We start from the raw sequence: 17,942 nt of genomic DNA, 5'->3' as shown, positions 1-17,942 counted from the left end.
AGAACACAGCTGATGGGTCTAATAGCAAATTAAATACAGCTGCTGAGAAGATTGATGAACTATAAGTTTTTTAAAATATATAGACTGATACATACAGAAACAGAAAATGCATAAATAAGCATAAGAGACATATGGTATACATACGTACAGCTGAAGCCCCAAAAGAAAGGAGAGAGAAAAAGGAGAAAATGAAACATTTAAGAAAATGGTTTTCCAAAGCTGATAAAAGAAACCAAGACACCGATTTTGGATATGCTACAAACCTAAAATAGGATGAATACAAATAAAAGAACATCTAAGTATATCATAGTAAAACTGCTGGAAATTAAAGACAAAAAAAATTATAAGCAGACGGAGAAAGAAGACAACGTTTTATTCAAAGAAGCAAGACAACTAACAAATTGACAGATGACTCCACAAAAGAAACAATGAGATCCAGGAAAAATGGAAAAACATAATGAAAGTATATAAATAATCCTGCAGCTTATTTAATGTCACTCTGACTCACCCATCTCTGATGAGAAAATTACTCCCAGAGAGATAAGTGTCTAGCCCAAGGTAACAAAGCAAAGTTGGACCAGAATTTTAGGTTGCTCTAAAATTCAGTCTCCTAGTTTACTTGCATTCTTCCCAAAGAAGATAAAAAAATATTATACCCAAACAAAGAAACTACTCTTTTCTGTGCATATCCTTTTCAAATATGTATTTGGGTATTCTTCCAAGGAAAATACTCTTTTTTTTTTTTTTTTTAGAAAAACTGTCACTCTGTTGCCCAGGTTGGAGTGCAGTGACATAATCCCAGCTCACTGCAACCTCCAGCTCCTGGGTTCAAGCAATTCTCATGCCTCAGCCACTTGAGTAGCTATGACCACAGGCATGTACCACCACACCCAGATAATTTTTTATATATATATTTTTAGTAGAGATAGGGTTTTGCTATGTTGGCCAGGCTGGTCTTGAACTCCTGGCCTTAAATGATCCACCAGCCTCAGCTTCCCAAAGTGCTGGGATTACAGGTAGAAGCCACTTTACTCGGTCAGGAAATATTCTTTATATAATCCAACTGCTAAATTTTGACCAGACATATTAACACTTCTGAAAACATAAAGATTTCATTTTTGCTCTTTACAAAGAACTCTTGGAACTAGGAGAGTTCCTACAAAAAAAAAAAAAAAATTCCCTAAAGTGTAAAATTCACTTGTTCATTTTAAGTACTGCACTCTGAAGGGATCCAAGATGGCCGATTAGGAGCAGCTCAGGATTGCAGCTCCCAAGGAAAGCACAGAGGAAAAGGCTTCAGAATTTTGCAGTTAAAAGAAATTGTGTGACATGGAATTTACACTGAAATCATATATTTTGAAAAGAGACTACATCTCACTGTGTTGCCCAGCCTGGTCTCAAACTCCTAAGCTCAAGTGATCCTTTTGCCTCCATCTCCCGAAATGCTGAGGTTACCAGCGTGAGCCACTATGTGCAGCCTGCATCTTCTTGAGATAACATGTTTTGCTAAGGTTCAGAAAAAGAGGGAGGGAAGGAGGGAAGGAAGGAAGGGAGGGAAGGAGGGAAGGAAGGATGGAAGGAAGGAAGTAAGGAAGGAAGGAAGAAAGGAAGGAGGGAGGGAGGGAGGGAGGGAGGGAGGGAAGGAAAAAGAAAGTTAAACAAATAGCTTCTTCCTGGAATCCTGACTCTTTCTGCTACAGAATTTATAGTGAGTTTATACCTATTTTATTCCCTCATATAATTTTAAGAGATCATAATCAAGAATGAAGATAAATACTTGTGGCTACTCTTCTATTTTGACCTCTGTAATTCCTTGACTTTTACTGAAGTAAGAGGATGCTTGCTAGAAGCTAAATCCAACCTAGCTTCTTTTTGGATATCTCAGGCTTCTCAAACTTTGTGTTTATGAAACAGAATTCATTTTTCTACCCAGCTCCCAACCCGACCTTCACTTTTTTAAAATGCAAATGTTTTGGAAGAACCCATATAGCCAAGACAATCCTAAGCAATAAGAACAAAGCTGAAGGCATCATGTTACCTGATTTTGAACTATATTACAAGGCTACAGTAACCAAAACAGCATAGTATTGATACCAAAACACATATGTAGACCAATGAGATAGAACAGAGACCTTAGAAATAATGCCACAAATCTACAACCATCTGATCTTCAACAAACCTGACAAAAACAAGCAATGGGGAAAGGATTTCTTATTTAATAAATGGTGCTGGGAAAACTGGTTAGCCATATGCAGAAAATAGAAATTGGACACCTTCCTTACATCTAATACAAAGGTTAACTCAAGATGGGTTAAAGGCTTAAATGTAAAACCCCAAATCATAAAAACCCCAGAAGAAAACAAAGGCCGTACCAATCAGGACATAGGCATGGACAAAGACTTCATGACTAAAACACTAAAAGCAATAGCAACACAAGCCAAAATTGACAAATGGGATCTAATCAAACTAAAGAGCTTCTGCACAGCAAAAGAAACTATCATCAGAGTGAACAGGCAAGCTATAGAACGAGAGAAAATTTTTATAAGCTACCCATCTGACTAAGATCTAATATCCAGAATCTGCAAGGAACTGAAACAAGTTTACAAGAAAAAACAAACAACCCCCTCAAAAAGTAGGCAAAGGATATGAACAGACACCTTTCAAAAGCAGACGGCCAACAAACATATGGAAAAAAAGCTAATCATCACTAGTCTTTAGAGAAATTCAAATCAAAAGCACAATGAAATATCATCTCACACCAGTTAGAATGGCAATTATTAAAAAGTCAGGAAACAACAGATGCTGGTGAGGCTGTAGAAAAATAGGAATGCTTAAAACTGTTGGGAGTATAAACTAGTTCAACCATGGTGGAAAACAGTGTGGCAATTCTTAAAGGATCTAGAACCAGAAATACCATTTGACCCAGCAATCCCATTACTGGACATATACCCAAAGGATTTTAAATCTTTCTACTATAGAGACACATGCACACATATATTTATTGCAGCACTATTTACAATAGCAAAGACTTGGAACCAACCCAAATGCCCACAATGATAGACTGGATAAAGAAAATGTGGCACATATACACCACGGAATTCTACGCAGCCATAAAAAAGGATGAGCTCATGTCCTTTGGAGAGACATGGATGAAGCTGTAAGCCATTATTCTCAGAAAACTAACACAGGACCAGAAAAACCAAATACTGCATGTTCTCACTCATAAGTGGGAGTTGAACAATGAGAACACATGGACAAAGGGAGGGGAACATCATATACTACGGCCTGTTGGAGGGTAGGGGCGAAAAGGGAGGGAGTGCATTAGGACAAATATCTAACGCATGCAGGGCTTAGAACCTAGATGAAGGGTTGATAGGTGCAGCAAACCACCATGGTTCATATATACCTATGTAACAAACCTGCACGTTCAGCACATATATCCTAGAAGTTAAAGTAAAATTTAAAAAAAGAAAGTACTGTACTCCCATTTTGTTTGGAAATTGGGTAAAAGGGAGTATCCTTTTACTGCGTGTGTGACACCTTATTCAACTGAGTATCTTCCATTCCAATATCTAAAACAGTATCACAACCACATTTTTAGACAACTCTATAGACTCACTTTTTAAAAAAATGTTTTGAACATATAAAAAAAAAATCCTTTGGTGCTTAGGCACTTGTACTTGCCTAAGTCATCTATTCCACAGCTCTGGCAGTAAAGATTAATAAATGTCATTCTTCTTAATGCCACATCAGAAAATGTGGCCTTTCAACATGCACATTTGTGCAATTCAAAACCATGGGGGGTCTCCTTAAATGACTTTTCCTGAATACATTCAGGGATACAAATTGCTCTGCATCATGAAAGAGATCAGTAATGTTTCTCATTTTTATAAGACATTATTTCCATTTTTACATAATTGTAATAAAGAGGGTATAGCAAATAAAATAGAGGCAGCTCACTATTTAGAAATGTAAAGGTGGCAACACTTGCTATAGGAATTTTCTATCAAATTTACAGGAAAGAATTAAAGATTGTAAAGCCTAAGGAATTAATTCTGGGAGTATGAAAGCACTTTCTGTGTCACTGAATTAGCAGTGCCCTCAGATTGTCCCTTGAAATACTGCATAGCACTGAGGGCACCAAATGAATAGAAAAAGTAGGTTCATTTTGCTGCTACTAAATACAGAACTTTATATCCCTAATGTTTTAAAATTGGTCATTACCTAAAAATAGTTCATTTTTATTAATTGCCAAAGTTTGCCCTTAAAGTAAGGTCCATGAGTTGTTAAAGTCTAATTTTGCCATTGAAAATTCCGTATCTTTGCAGTAGTATCTGTTTAACATTGTCTTACCATGCTAAATATCTCCATAACCACCCGTGTCTGTGCCAGATGGAGGTGACTGCTCTAACTCCACATGCACCTGTCAGCAATCCAGCAATCTAAAAGAGTTAAATGATTCCATCTGCTCTTCCTGATTGCCTGGAGACTGCCCCTCAAATGTTAGTGGTTTTGTTTGTTAATAAATAATAAAAGGATGCTTTGTCAATTATGTGACTTGACTGATTCATAATTTGTGCTAACAAATTTCTGTCAATATTGAGTGAATCAATAAAGAAGCATTTATTAGATACTCACTGTATATCTTTATTGTACTAGTTGCTATCAAATATAGGATAAAATAACTATCATTTAGGAGGAAAACATACTTAAAATCTTCAGAGAATGTCCTAGAAATTTACCTTCTCCTGGTTGTCACCTCTGGTTTAAGCTCCTAACATTTTTTAATTTGTTTGGGGAACATCTCACCATCCTTTTCACCCATCCTGTTTAATTTCACACTACATTGACCTAGATGTGGAACTGTTTTACTTAATTTCCCACAAACCAATCAGTTCCCTGGATATGTATATATGGAAAAGATGTGACTACAAATTTGGGATGTCAGGGAATTTGCATGACCACAACACAAACAACCTGAAATTGCAAGTTGAGATATTTCTGCTATGAAAGTCACTCAGCCATTTGCAGTACTAGAATTTCAGTTTTCTACCATGTTATATTCATCTATCTCCTCACTCCCTTTTCTCTTTCTCCTTGTGCTTTCCTACCAATTTCTTGTTCATTTCAAATTCACAGTGGTTTTTCATCTTGGCATTTGCCAATCCGCATACTCAGAATTTCTTCCGTCACCCCAAATTGGCTGGTCAAGGTATTTTCCTTAAAAAGTCTGTAACCTCCTTAAGAGGAATTCTGGAACCAATCATTAAAATTATAAAATATTTTACCCCGATATACTAATAATTCCCAAAGCTATCAAAGTAGTGGAGAAAGTGGTAAACTCTCATATTATTTCCCAGCTGTAGAGTCAATTTACACTGCCTCTAGAAATTTAACAACATTTATTAAAAACAATAAAGATGTCCATATCTTTTTGCCCTGGATTTCCACTCCACAGAACTTTGCATACTTCACAGTAAATATTCAATATATGATAGCTATCATTATCAGTTATTATTCTAAGGTAATTAAATTTATACCTGTTAAATGCAAATTGTTCTTTGTAACAATATATATTACAGAAAAATTTTGAAACAGTATGTAAAATTGGTGAAAAGCTAAACTGAATACTAATATTTAATAGGAAATAATGCAGCCACTAACCATTTCCATGTTACTACTAGAATATACCTTTGCCATCTCATAAATTTTTATGGAAAAAAATGATCAGAAAACAAGGTTACATTTATACTGTGACTGGAGTCATGCAACAAACATGTACATAAATGAAAATTGGACGAAAACATGTACAAAAGAAAAACAAAACACAAGATATAGTAGTGTACCTATTGGTGTTTTAATATTCCTTTTTATTATTTCCATTGTTGTAATGCATTTCATATAATAAAAATCCTAATAGTTCACTCTAACCAACAAGTTATTTCTCCAAGACTCACTGAAAGTCAACACACATTTTTGATGAAGATTTTAGTGAACAAAGTCTTCCTGTCAAAGGTGGTTGAAATTGATACCAAAAAAACTAAGTTCTATTAACACCGACAAACTTGAGAGCATAAGTCACCAAATGATATCTCTGTCTATTCTTATTTGGCATATTCCAACATGATTTCTTAGAAAGACCATCAGACTCTCACCATCAAGAAGTAGTGGGGACTTAGAATGGAAAAATATCTCAAGAGTTTATGGAGTGGAGTTGAAAATAACTCCTGTATGGATTCTGTGCTTTTAAAAAACATCATTTGAAAGATTTAACAGTAGATGAGTAGAAACATATAGATTACATTTGCCTACCTTTCAAGTTCATATGAGTATAAAAGTTCAGGGAAATTTCTTTGGCAAATCTCAGAACATTTTCTCAATGACTTAGTACATGACAATAAAGATTATGACAAAACACGATAAATAACAATGAGCCCGTAGGCCGGGAATGATGGCTTACGCCTGTAATCCCAGCACTTTGGGAGGCCGAGGCAGGTGGATCACCTGAGGCCAGGAGTTCAAGACCAACCTGGCTAACATGGCAAAACCCCATCTCTATTAAAAATATAAAAATTAGCTGGGTGTGGTAGTGGGCACCTATAATCCCACCTACTAGGGAGGCTGAGGCAGGAGAATCACTTGAGCCTGGGAGGCACAGGCTGCAGTGAGCCAAGATTGCACCACTGCACTCCAGACTGGGTGACCAGAACAAAACTTCCTCCCTCCTCCCCCCGCCGCCACAAAAATTAGCCAGTTACTCTTCTAAACATCTTATGTGCATAAATTTATTTAATCTTCACAGCAAACCTATAAGGCAGATATTTTCCCAATTCAAGATGAGAAAACTCATGTCAGAATGGTTAATTCATCAAGTGTTCTATAGTCAGTAAGTGGGAAGGCTAGAATTTGAATCCAAGAATTTTGAATTGTGGTACTGTCCTAATATGACTAGATCTTTTATTTTTATGAAACATGGTTTTCTTATCTAGCACCAGATATACCATTTGACCCAGCAATCCCATTACTGGGTATATATCCAAAGGATTATAAATCATTTTATTATAAAGACACATGCACATGTATGTTTATTGTAGCACTGTTCACAACAGCAAAGACTTGGAACCAACCCAAATGCACATCAATGACAGACTAGATAAAGAAAATGTGGCACATATACACCATAGATACTATGCAGCCATAAAAAAGAATGAATTCATGTCCTTTGCAGGGACATGGATGAAGCTGGAAACCATCATTCTCAGCAAACTGACACAAGAACAGAAAACCAGGCACCGCATGTTCTCACTCGTGAGTGTCAAACCATGAGAACACATGGACACATGGAGGGGAACATCACACACCAGGGCCTGTCGAGGTATAGGGGGCTAGGGGAGGGATAGCAGGGGGTGGGGGATAGGGGAGGGATAACATTAGAAGAAATGCCTAATGTAGATAGATGATGGTGATGGATGCAGCAAACCACCATGGCACGTGTATACCTGTGTAACAAACCTGCATGTTCTGCACATGTACTCCAGAACTTAAAGTATAATTTAAAAAAGAGAGAGAGAGAGAACAATTCCAGAGCATTCTCCCTTCTCCAAGATCACTTTACCAGCTTCAAAGGAGGCATGGCATGGTGGCTTATGCCTGTAATCCTAGCACTTTGGGAGGCTGAAGCCAGAGGATTGCCTGAGCTCAGGAGTTGGAGACCAGCCTGGGCAACATGGTGAAACCCTGCCTCTACTAAAATGCAAAAAATTAGCTAGGCATGTTGGCACATGCCTGTAGTCCCAGTTACTTGGGAGGCTGAGGGACGAGAACTGCTTGAACCCAGGAAGCAAAAGTTTCAGTGAGCTGAGATCACACCACTACATTCCAGCCTAGGAAACAGAGCAAGACTTTGTCTCCAAAAAAGGGGGGGCCTCTAGCCCCCATACTTGCTCTTCCTCCTCAACTCCAATTTGCAACTTACAGTATTCATCTGCTGTGACTTCTGTCGCCACCACTTCTAAACCGGTTATAAACAGGAACAGCAATGATGATGACAATATACAACCACACCATTGAGCACCTGCCATATGATGTCCATTGCACCAGCACTTGATTGAATGATGGATGCTAATAGATTCATAGAGATTCTCACAACAGTGATAGCTTATGGAATCAATCCAGGGACAATTTTATATCTTTTTCTACCTGGGAGTCATCCCTTCATAGTTAGCTTTTTATGGGAGTTGCAACTGCCAGTAAACAGGCTGAGTGGGGCTTGCAGAAGTTTTGGATTTGGCCTGGTTTTGTTGTATTGTGCTGTTGTATTTTTTTTTTTTTTTTTTTTTTTTTTTTTNCTCCTGAGTAGCTGGGATTACAGGCACGCGCCACCATGCCCAGCTAATTTTTTGTATTTTCAGTAGAGACGGGGTTTCACCATGTTGACCCGGATGGTCTCGAACTCTTGATCTCGTAATCCACCCGCCTCGGCCTCCCAAAGTGCTGGGATTACAAGCGTGAACCACCGTGCCCGGCCTGTGCTGTTGTATTTTAAGTACGTATGACTTTGGTCATAATAAGTTCCTCCAGGTTGCCAGAGTTCCTACTTCTCTATATTGTCTTACACTCAACATCACATGGTTATGTTACCTGTTCAACTCTTTAAGACATTTCATTGTCCTGCCATTTTACTCTAGACTGAAAAATATCTTTACAATAAATACTTGAGGCCCTCAGCACAGCTGACTCATTGACCACCTGCATTAGACTGATGACCCCAAGAGCTTGAGAAAAATGAATGGAACGAGAATCTTTTGTGATTTAGTGGTAGTCTTCTACTATAGGAGAATACTTGAAAGAGCCTGAAATGGCTTTAGAGTTGCTTTTCTTTCTTGGCAAGGCCTTCTATGTAATTTGTACAGAACAAAATGACTATGTGGGACCTCACATTCAGAAAATAGGAGAGGGAAAGGCTACTGATATTAAAAATATAAAGCTTTTTCTTAAAGTACTATATTACTAATAAAACATAGTAGAGTTAACAGTGATGAATGAGTAAGAACATAAACTAATGCATTCCCAAAAAGAGTTTTGGTGTCTATTTTTACATAAAACAATAATATAAACAATAATTTATTAAGTAATGTCTTGATTGATAAGATTTTTCTGCAACAAAATACTAGGAAAACATTTCCAGCAGGACATCAAAAAGCAAGTTCACCACAATCAAGTAGGCTTTATTTCTGGGATAAAGGTTGTATCAACATACATGTATCAATAAATACGATTCACCACAGAAACAGAATTAACAACAAAAACCATATGATCATCTCAATAGACACAGAAAAGGCCTTTGATAAAATCTAACATCACTTCATGATAAAACTCTCAACAAATGGGGCATAAAAAATCATATCTCAGAATCATAACAGCCATTTATGACACAATATAGTCAACATCATATCAAAAAGACAAAAGCAGGAAGCATTCCCCTTGAAAACTGGACAAGGAAAGGATGTCCACTCTCACCATTCCTATTCAACCATAATACTGGAAGTCCTAGCCAGAGCAATCAGGTAAGAAAAAGAAATAAAATGCATCCAAATAGAGAAGAAGTCAAACAACTACTTCTCTTCACAGACAATATGATTCTATACCTAGAAAACCCCCAGAGACTCTGCCGGAAGGCTTCTAGAACTGATAAACAACTTCAGTAAAGGTTCAGGACACAAAATCCATATACAATAGATAGTAGCATTTCTATACACCAATAATATCTAAGCTCAGGGCCAAATCAAGAATGCAATCTTATTCACAATAGCCACAAAANAAAAAAAAAAAAAAAAAAAAAAAAAAAAAAAAAAAAAAAAAAAAAAAAAAAAAAAAAAAAAAAAAAAAAAAAAAAAAAAAAAACCATCGAGGAATATAGCTTACCAAGGCAATAAAAGATTTCTACAATGAGAATTATAAAACACTGCTGAAAGAAATCAAAGACAACACAAGCAAAAAAAAAAAATTCCATGATTATGAATAGGAAGAATCAATATTCTTAAAATGGCCATATTCCCCAAAGCATTTACAGATTTAATGCTATTCCTATGAAACTACCAACATCATTTTTCACAGAATGGAAAAAACTATTTTAAAATTCATATGGAACCAAAAATTAGCCTGAATCACCAAAGCAATTCTAAGCAAACAGAACAAATTTGAAGGCATCACCCTTCCTGACTAAAAAGTATACTACAAGACTATAGTAACCAGCATCATGGTACTAGTACAAAAACAGACACATAGGTCAACAAAACAGGATAGAGAACCAGAAATAAATCCGCATACCTACAACCATGTTGGACCCCTTAAAACTGGATCCCTTCCCTTCACTATATACAAAAATTAACTCAAAATGGATTAAAGACTTAAATGTAAGATCTAAAACATAAAGATAAAATCTCTAGAAGAAAAGTTAGGAAATACCATTCCTGATATTGGCTTAGGCAACGAATTTATTACTAAATCCCCAAAAGCAATTGCAACAAAACCAAAAAATTGACAAGTGGGATCAAGAGCTTCTATATAGCAAAATAAAATAGCAACGGATTAAACTGACAACATACAGAATGGGAGAAAATATTCACAAACTATGCATCTGACAAAGGTAATATCCAGGCTCTATAAGGAACTTAAATCAGCAAGCAAAAGCCATCCCCATAGAAAATGGGCAAAGGACATGAACACTTATCAAAAGAATACATGCATGCAACCAACAAACATATGAAAACATGCTCATCACTAATCATTAGAAAAATGCATAACAACACCATGAGACATGACCTAACACCAGTCAGAATGGCTACAATTAAAAAGTCAAAAAACAAATGCTGCTGAGGTTGCAGAGAAATGGGGGAACCCATACACTGCTCATAGAAATGTAAGTTTGTTCAGCCACTGTGGAAAGCAGTGTGGAGATCTCTCAAAGAACATAAAACTACCATTCAAACAAGCAATCCCACCACTGGATATATACCCAAAGGAAAATAAATCATTCTACCAAAAAGACATATGCACTCATATGTTCATCACAGCGCTATTCACGATAGCAAAGATGTGAAAGCAAGATGTCCATCAATGGTGCACTGGATAAAGAAAACGTGATGCGTATATACCATGGAATACTACATAGTCAATAAAAAAAATGAAATCATCTCCTTTGCAGCAACATGGATGCAGCTGGAGGCCATTATCCTAAGCAAACGAAAGCAGCACAGAAAACTAAATACCACATGTTCTCACTTATAAGTGGGAGTTAAACATTGAATACACATGGCCACAAAGATAGGCAGAATAGACACTTGGAACAGCTTGAGAGAGGAGGATGGGAAGGGGCCGTGGGATGAAAGGCTACCTATCATCCCACGATAGGTACCTTTAGTACCCTAAAGGTACTATGCTCATTACCTTGGTGACAGGCTCATTCATACACCAAGTCTCAGTGACATGAAATTTACCCATGTAACAAACTTGTACATGTATCCCCTGAACCAGAAACAAATGAAAGGGGAAAAAAAGATTTTTCTGGCTTGCTCTTTGGCAAATTCATTAATTAAGATATCAACTTCATTTTAAATCAATGTAATTGAAAGCAATGTCAATTGCTCTTCACAAATGTAAGATTGCAAATGTATTTTGATAATTTTTAATTTTGAGAAAGATCTCTTTGTTGATCTAACTGTTATAGGAGCTATAAAGTTTTTTTATAGGCTTCATCATTCTTAACATATGTAAAATAGACAATGGTACTGTTAGTGTGTGGTATTTTTTTTCTACAAATGTATCATCTGTGTCATTTCTAGGACTCCTTCCATTGATTATGTTTCTTATTATAGGCTGCATTTTCCTGCTTCTTTGCATGCCTGCTTCTTTGCATGGCTAGTAATTTTTAACTAGATGCCAGATATTGTAAAGTTTATTTTTCTTTTTATTTTTTGAGACATTTATGTCACACAGGCTGGAGTGCAATGATACAATCTCTGCTCACTACAACTGCTGCATGCTGGGCTCAAATGATCCTCCTGCCTTAGCCTCCCAAGTAGCTGGAAATACAGGCATGTGCCACCATTCCTGGCTAATGTTTGTATTTTTTGTAGAGACAAGGTTTTGCTTTGTTGTCCAGACTGGTCTCAAACTCCTGGTCTCAAGTGATCTGCCCGCCTCAGCCTCCCAAAATGTTGGGATTACCGGCATGAGCCACCACACCTGGCCTGAAGTTTTCTTTAATTTGGTACTGCATATTTCTGCATTCCTAAAAATATTTTTGGGCTTTGTTTTTGGATGCAGGTAAGTCCCTTGGCAACAGTTTGATCCTTTTGGGTCTTGCTTTTCAGCTTTTTAAAGACAAGACCACAGTAGCATTTAATCTGTGGATGATTTTGTCACACTACTGAGGTAGTAAACGTTTGAGTACTCTACCTAATGCTCCAAGAATCATGAGGTGTTCCACTCTGGCTGGTGGCAACATGTCCTGTCCTGTTCCTGGCCCTCTGTCACTTGTCAAGACTGTCCCTCTTGTCTCTCCCTGGAGGCTATCCTGTGACATATACACAAATATTAACTCTTCAGCCTGAGCAGAAACTGCTGGTACTCACAGAAGATGTGTTAAAAGCCCCCAAACTGAACATTGAATGATAAGCAATACAATGTCTGAGATGAAAAACTGAGTAAGAATAAAAGCAGATTTGATATCTCAGGAGAAAGATAATGAAATTGAAGTCATTGAAATAGAAACCAATAAAAAATTAATCACAGAGGGGGAAAAATATTTAAAAAGAAATAAAGCACCAGTTAACTGTGGAACAGATTCAAGTAGTTTCATGTATATATGCTCTGGGAGTTCTCAAAAGAATGGAAAGAGGGGGGATGATAGGGAAAAAAATTGAATAAGCAATATAAAAAAGCTTTTTGAATTTAATGAAAACTATAAGCCCACAGAAACAATATTATTAGAAACCAAGCACCAGAAAATGATAAGTGTAAAACAATGCACATCATAATTAAATTACTTAAAAATGGTGATTCGGAGAAATATTAAAATGAGCAAAAGGGAAAAAAGACACATAGCAAACCACTGGGGCTCAGGACACGCCACCCAAAATATGCCAGGAGACCAGAATATGCCACCTAGGCATGTTGATTACTTTGAATTAAATCAAACTGAGAACCAGCCAACACAGGAAAAATTCTTCACCTCTCCCCTTAACTTCCTAAAAAAGTATAAAACTCCCCATTTGTAAAGGAAATTTACATTTATAAAGGACATTTCCATTAGTAAAGTTATCTGTACCAAAGACAGAGCTGCTCAGAGAAAATGCTTACCACCTGAGTTTTAACTGCATAATGAGGCAACCTTTATGTACCATACAATTTCTCCCTTCATGCTGTCATAACTCATCTCCATCCCCACACTCCACTAGAAGTCTCAAGCCTTTCTGAAGCTCAGGATGCTATATAAACTGCAATCATCTGGCCCTTTTTTGAGTTTCACATTTTTATTGGACTCCCATGCATATGTACATAATTAAAATGGTTTATCTTATCTTCATCTGTTTTATGTCAAATTTAATTCATAACCTAGCCAAAGAAACTAGGCAGGGCAGACAAAACTTTTCCTCCCCTACAATATAGATTAAAAAATATAAGAAGGACAGCACATTTCTCATTTTTAAAAAAGGGTACAAAACCAAAGTCAATAAAATATTTTTAAAGTAATTAAAAGAAATTAACTGTCAACGTAAAATTGTACATGAACTGAAAATGTTTCAAAAATTAGACAAAATAAGGCTTTTTCAGTCATTAAAAAAAATAAAAAAGCTAGGAGAATTCAGCACCAGCAGACCTTTACCTCAAAAAATATTAAAGGAAGTCCTTCACACAAAATGAAAATTATACCAGACAAATCTTTAACTAAACAATTAATGAAGAATAGCACAAATGGTAAATATGTAGGTAAAGAGGATATAATTTTTAATGTTTTAAACATATCATTGGACGTTTAAGAAATGTAAAAAAAAAAAAAAAAAAAAAAAAAAAAAATCAGAACCTTCTAAATTTATTAGGCCAAGAGGGAAGTGAAGTCCTAGAGACTAAGTCTTGTAGCATGTTTGCAACCTGTTTCTTAGTTTATGGATTAACTCTTTTCTTCCTGTTCTTATTCAACACATGACTCGGAGAAACCAGAAACCAGAGCTCCTCCCCTTCCAATCACTGATCTTTGTTCAAGATTAGCTGTCTACTTTATTGTCTTGCACCTAACTAACCAAATGACACCCAAGACTCCATGACTGTTACATCTTCAGTGTGGAAGGTAAATATGCCTTTCCCCAAAGAAAAAGGCCACCCTGACTAATCACATCATTGTAACTATGCATTCAGCTTTACACAGACAGATAATGATGTTCTGTTAGGCTTCCCTAGACTTTGTCTATATACATGATCCCAAACTTCTACATTTCAGAATACTGACTTTTTTTAGAATCTGTGCTTGCCAAGTAGCTCATCCTCAAATTTTGCACTTGAATAAACCCTCTTTAAATTAAACTCTGAACCTTTTGATTATTTAGGTTGACAGAAAACATTAATAATAATGCAATGTGGTTTATATACAAAGATATTTCAGGGACATTGCAGGTTTGGTTCCAGACCACTGCAAACAGTGAATAACACAAAAAGTATCACACAAATTTTTTGGTTTCCCAGTGTTCTCATGCTGCTAACAAAGGCATACCTGAGAAAACAAGGTTTAACGGACTCCACACACTGGGGCCTGTCGGTGGGGTGAGGCGTTAGGGGAGGGATAGCAGGGTGTAGGGGGATTGGGGAAGGCTAACATTAGGAGAAATACCCAATGTAGATGACCGGGAAATGGATGCAGCAAACCACCATGGCATGTGTATACCTATGTAACAAACCTGCATGTTCTGCACATATACTCCAGGACTTAAAGTATAATTTTTTAAAAGTCTTATTTTGAAAAACACAAAAACAGACTCATAGTTCCACATGGCTGGGGAGGCCTCACAATCATGGCAGAAGACGAAGGGAGAGAAAGGGACATCTTATGTGGCAGCAGGCAAAAGAGAGCTTGTGTAGGGAAACTACCCTTTATAAAACCATGAGATCTCATGATCATTCACTATCCCAGCAACAGCATGGGAAAGACTTGCCCCCATGATTCAATTACCTCCCACCAAGTTCCTCCCACAACACATGGGAATTCTGGGAGCTACAATTCAGGAAGAGATTTGGGTGAGGATATAGAGCCAAACCATATCACCCAGTGCATGTAAAATTTGTTTATAATATACTATAGTCTAATAAGTGTGCAATAGCATCTTGTCTGAAAAATTATGAATATACTTTAATTTAAAAAAATTTATTGGCCAGGTACAGTGGCTCGCACCTGTAATCCCAGCACTTTGGGAGGCCAAGGTGGGAGCATTGCTTGAGGCCAAGAGTTTGAAACCAGCCTGGGAAACATAGTGGGATCCCATCACTACTAAAATTTAAAAATTAGCCAGGTGTGGTGGTGTTACTTGTAGTCCCAGCTACATGGGGGACTAAGGCAGAAGGATTGCTTGAGCCCAGAAGGTTGAGGTTGCAGTGAGCCATGATCACTCCACTGCACTCCAACCTGAGTTACAGAGTGAAATCCTGTATCAAAAATATACATATATTGTTAAAAAATGCTAATGATCATCTGAACCTTCAGTGAGCCATCATCTTATTGATGGAGGATCTTGCCTCGACGCTGATGGCTGAGGACTGATCAGGGTGGTGGTTGCTAAAGGTTGAGGTGGTTGTGGCGATTTCTTAAAACACGGCAACAGTGAAGTTTGCCACATCTGTTGACTATTCCTTTCACAAAGGATTTCTCTTTAGCATGCAATGCTGTTTGATAGCATTTTACCCACAAAATAACTTCTTTCAAAATTGGAGTCAAATTCTGCCACTGCTTTATCAACAAAATGTTTGTAATATTCTAAATTCTTTGTTGCCATTTCAACAATGTTCTCAACAACTTCACCAGGAATAGATTCCATCTGAAGAAACCAGTTTCTTTGCTCACAAATAAGAAGAAATTCCTCATTAGTTGATGCTTTATCATGAGATTGCAGCAATTCAATTCCAACTTCAGGCTCCACTTCTAATTCTAGTTCTCTTGCTCTTCCCAAACCACATCTGCAGTTACTTCTACTGAAGCCTTAAACCTTTCAAAGTCATCCATGAAAGTTGGAATCAGCTTCTTCCAAACTCCTATGAATGTTGATATTTGACGTCCTTCCACAAATCACAAATGTTCTTAATGTCATCTAGAATGAGGACTCCTGGTCCAGAAGGTTTTCAATTAACTTTGTCCAGATCCATTGGGGGATCTCTACATTGCTGATATGGAGACAGTTTTAATGGTTGATCCGGTCCCTACTCATGGCAGCTATAGCCTTACAAAATGTGTATCTTAAATAATCAGAAAAAAGTTAAAATTAGTCCTTGATCCATAGGCTAAAAATGGATGTTATGTTAGCAGGCATGAAAATGACATTAATATTGTTGTACATCTCCAATACTGTTGTAGCTCTTGAGTAAGCAGGTACATTGTCAATGAGCAGTAATATTTTGAAAGAAATCTTTTTTTCTAAGAAATAGGTCTAAACAGTAGGATTAAAATGTCCATATTTTAAAGGGATGTGTAATACCCAGGCTTTGTTGTTCCACTGATGGAACACGGGCAACGTAAAGTTAGCATAATCCTTAAGGGCCCTAGGATTTTTAGAAAGAGCAGAAATGAGGCAGAGCATGGATGCTCACACCTGTAATCCCAGGACTTTTGGATGCCAAGGTGGGTGGATCCCTGGAGCCCAGGAGTTTGAGACCAGCCTGGGAAATATGGCAAAAACCCATCTCTACATATATATATATATATATATATATATATATATATATATATATATATTAGCCAGGAGTGGTAGCACGCACCTGTAGTCCCAGCTACTTGGGAGGCTGGTGTAGGAGAATTGCTGGAGCCTGGGAGGTTGAAAGTTGTGACTGTGCCACTGCACTCTAGCCTGGGTGACAGAGCAAGACCCTGTCTCTTAATAGAATTGAAAGAGAGAAAGCAAGAGAAAAAGAAGGAAAGAAAGAAAAGGAAGGAAGGAAGGGAGGGAGGGAAGGAGAAAGAAAAGAAAAGGAAAAGAAAAGAAAAAAAGAAAAGAAAAGAAAGAGAAAAAGCATTGGATAGAAAGCTGTTTCATCTATATTACAAAATCAAAATCTGTTGAGTGTAGCCACCTTCATCAATGATCTTAGCTAGGTCTTCTGGATAACTTGCTGCAGCTTCTGTAACAGCACTTGCTCCCCTGCCTTGCACTTTCATTTTATGAGAGTCAGCTTCTTTCCCATGAACCAACTTCTGCAAGATTCCAACTTTTCTTCTGCAGCTTCCATGTCTCTCAGCCTTCACAGAATTGATGAGAGTTAGGGACTTTCTCTGGATCAGGCTTTGGTGTAAGGGAATGTGTTGTGGCTGGTTTGATCTACCCAGACCACTAAAACTTTCTCTGTATCAGCAATAAGGCTGTTTCACTTTCTTATCATTCATGTGTTCACTGGAGAAGTAGTTTTAATTTCCTTCAAGAACCTTTCCTTTGCTTTCACAACTTGACTATTTGCCACAGAGCCCTTGCTTTCGGCCTATCTTGGTTTTTGACATACCTTACTCACTAAACATAATCATTTCCAACTTTTTATTTAAAGTGAGAGACAGGTGACTATTCCTTTCACCTGAACACTTAGAGGTCATTGTAAAGCTAACAGATCTAATTGCAATATTGTTCTGTCTCAGGGAATAGGGAGGCCAAAGGAATGGGAGAAAGATGAGAATGGCTACTGGGTGGAGCAAT

This window comes from Cebus imitator, unplaced genomic scaffold (genome assembly GCF_001604975.1).
Source record: "Cebus imitator isolate Cc_AM_T3 unplaced genomic scaffold, Cebus_imitator-1.0 Scaffold27, whole genome shotgun sequence".
Classification (NCBI taxonomy): domain Eukaryota; kingdom Metazoa; phylum Chordata; class Mammalia; order Primates; family Cebidae; genus Cebus; species Cebus imitator.
This window is presented reverse-complemented; position numbering follows the sequence as displayed.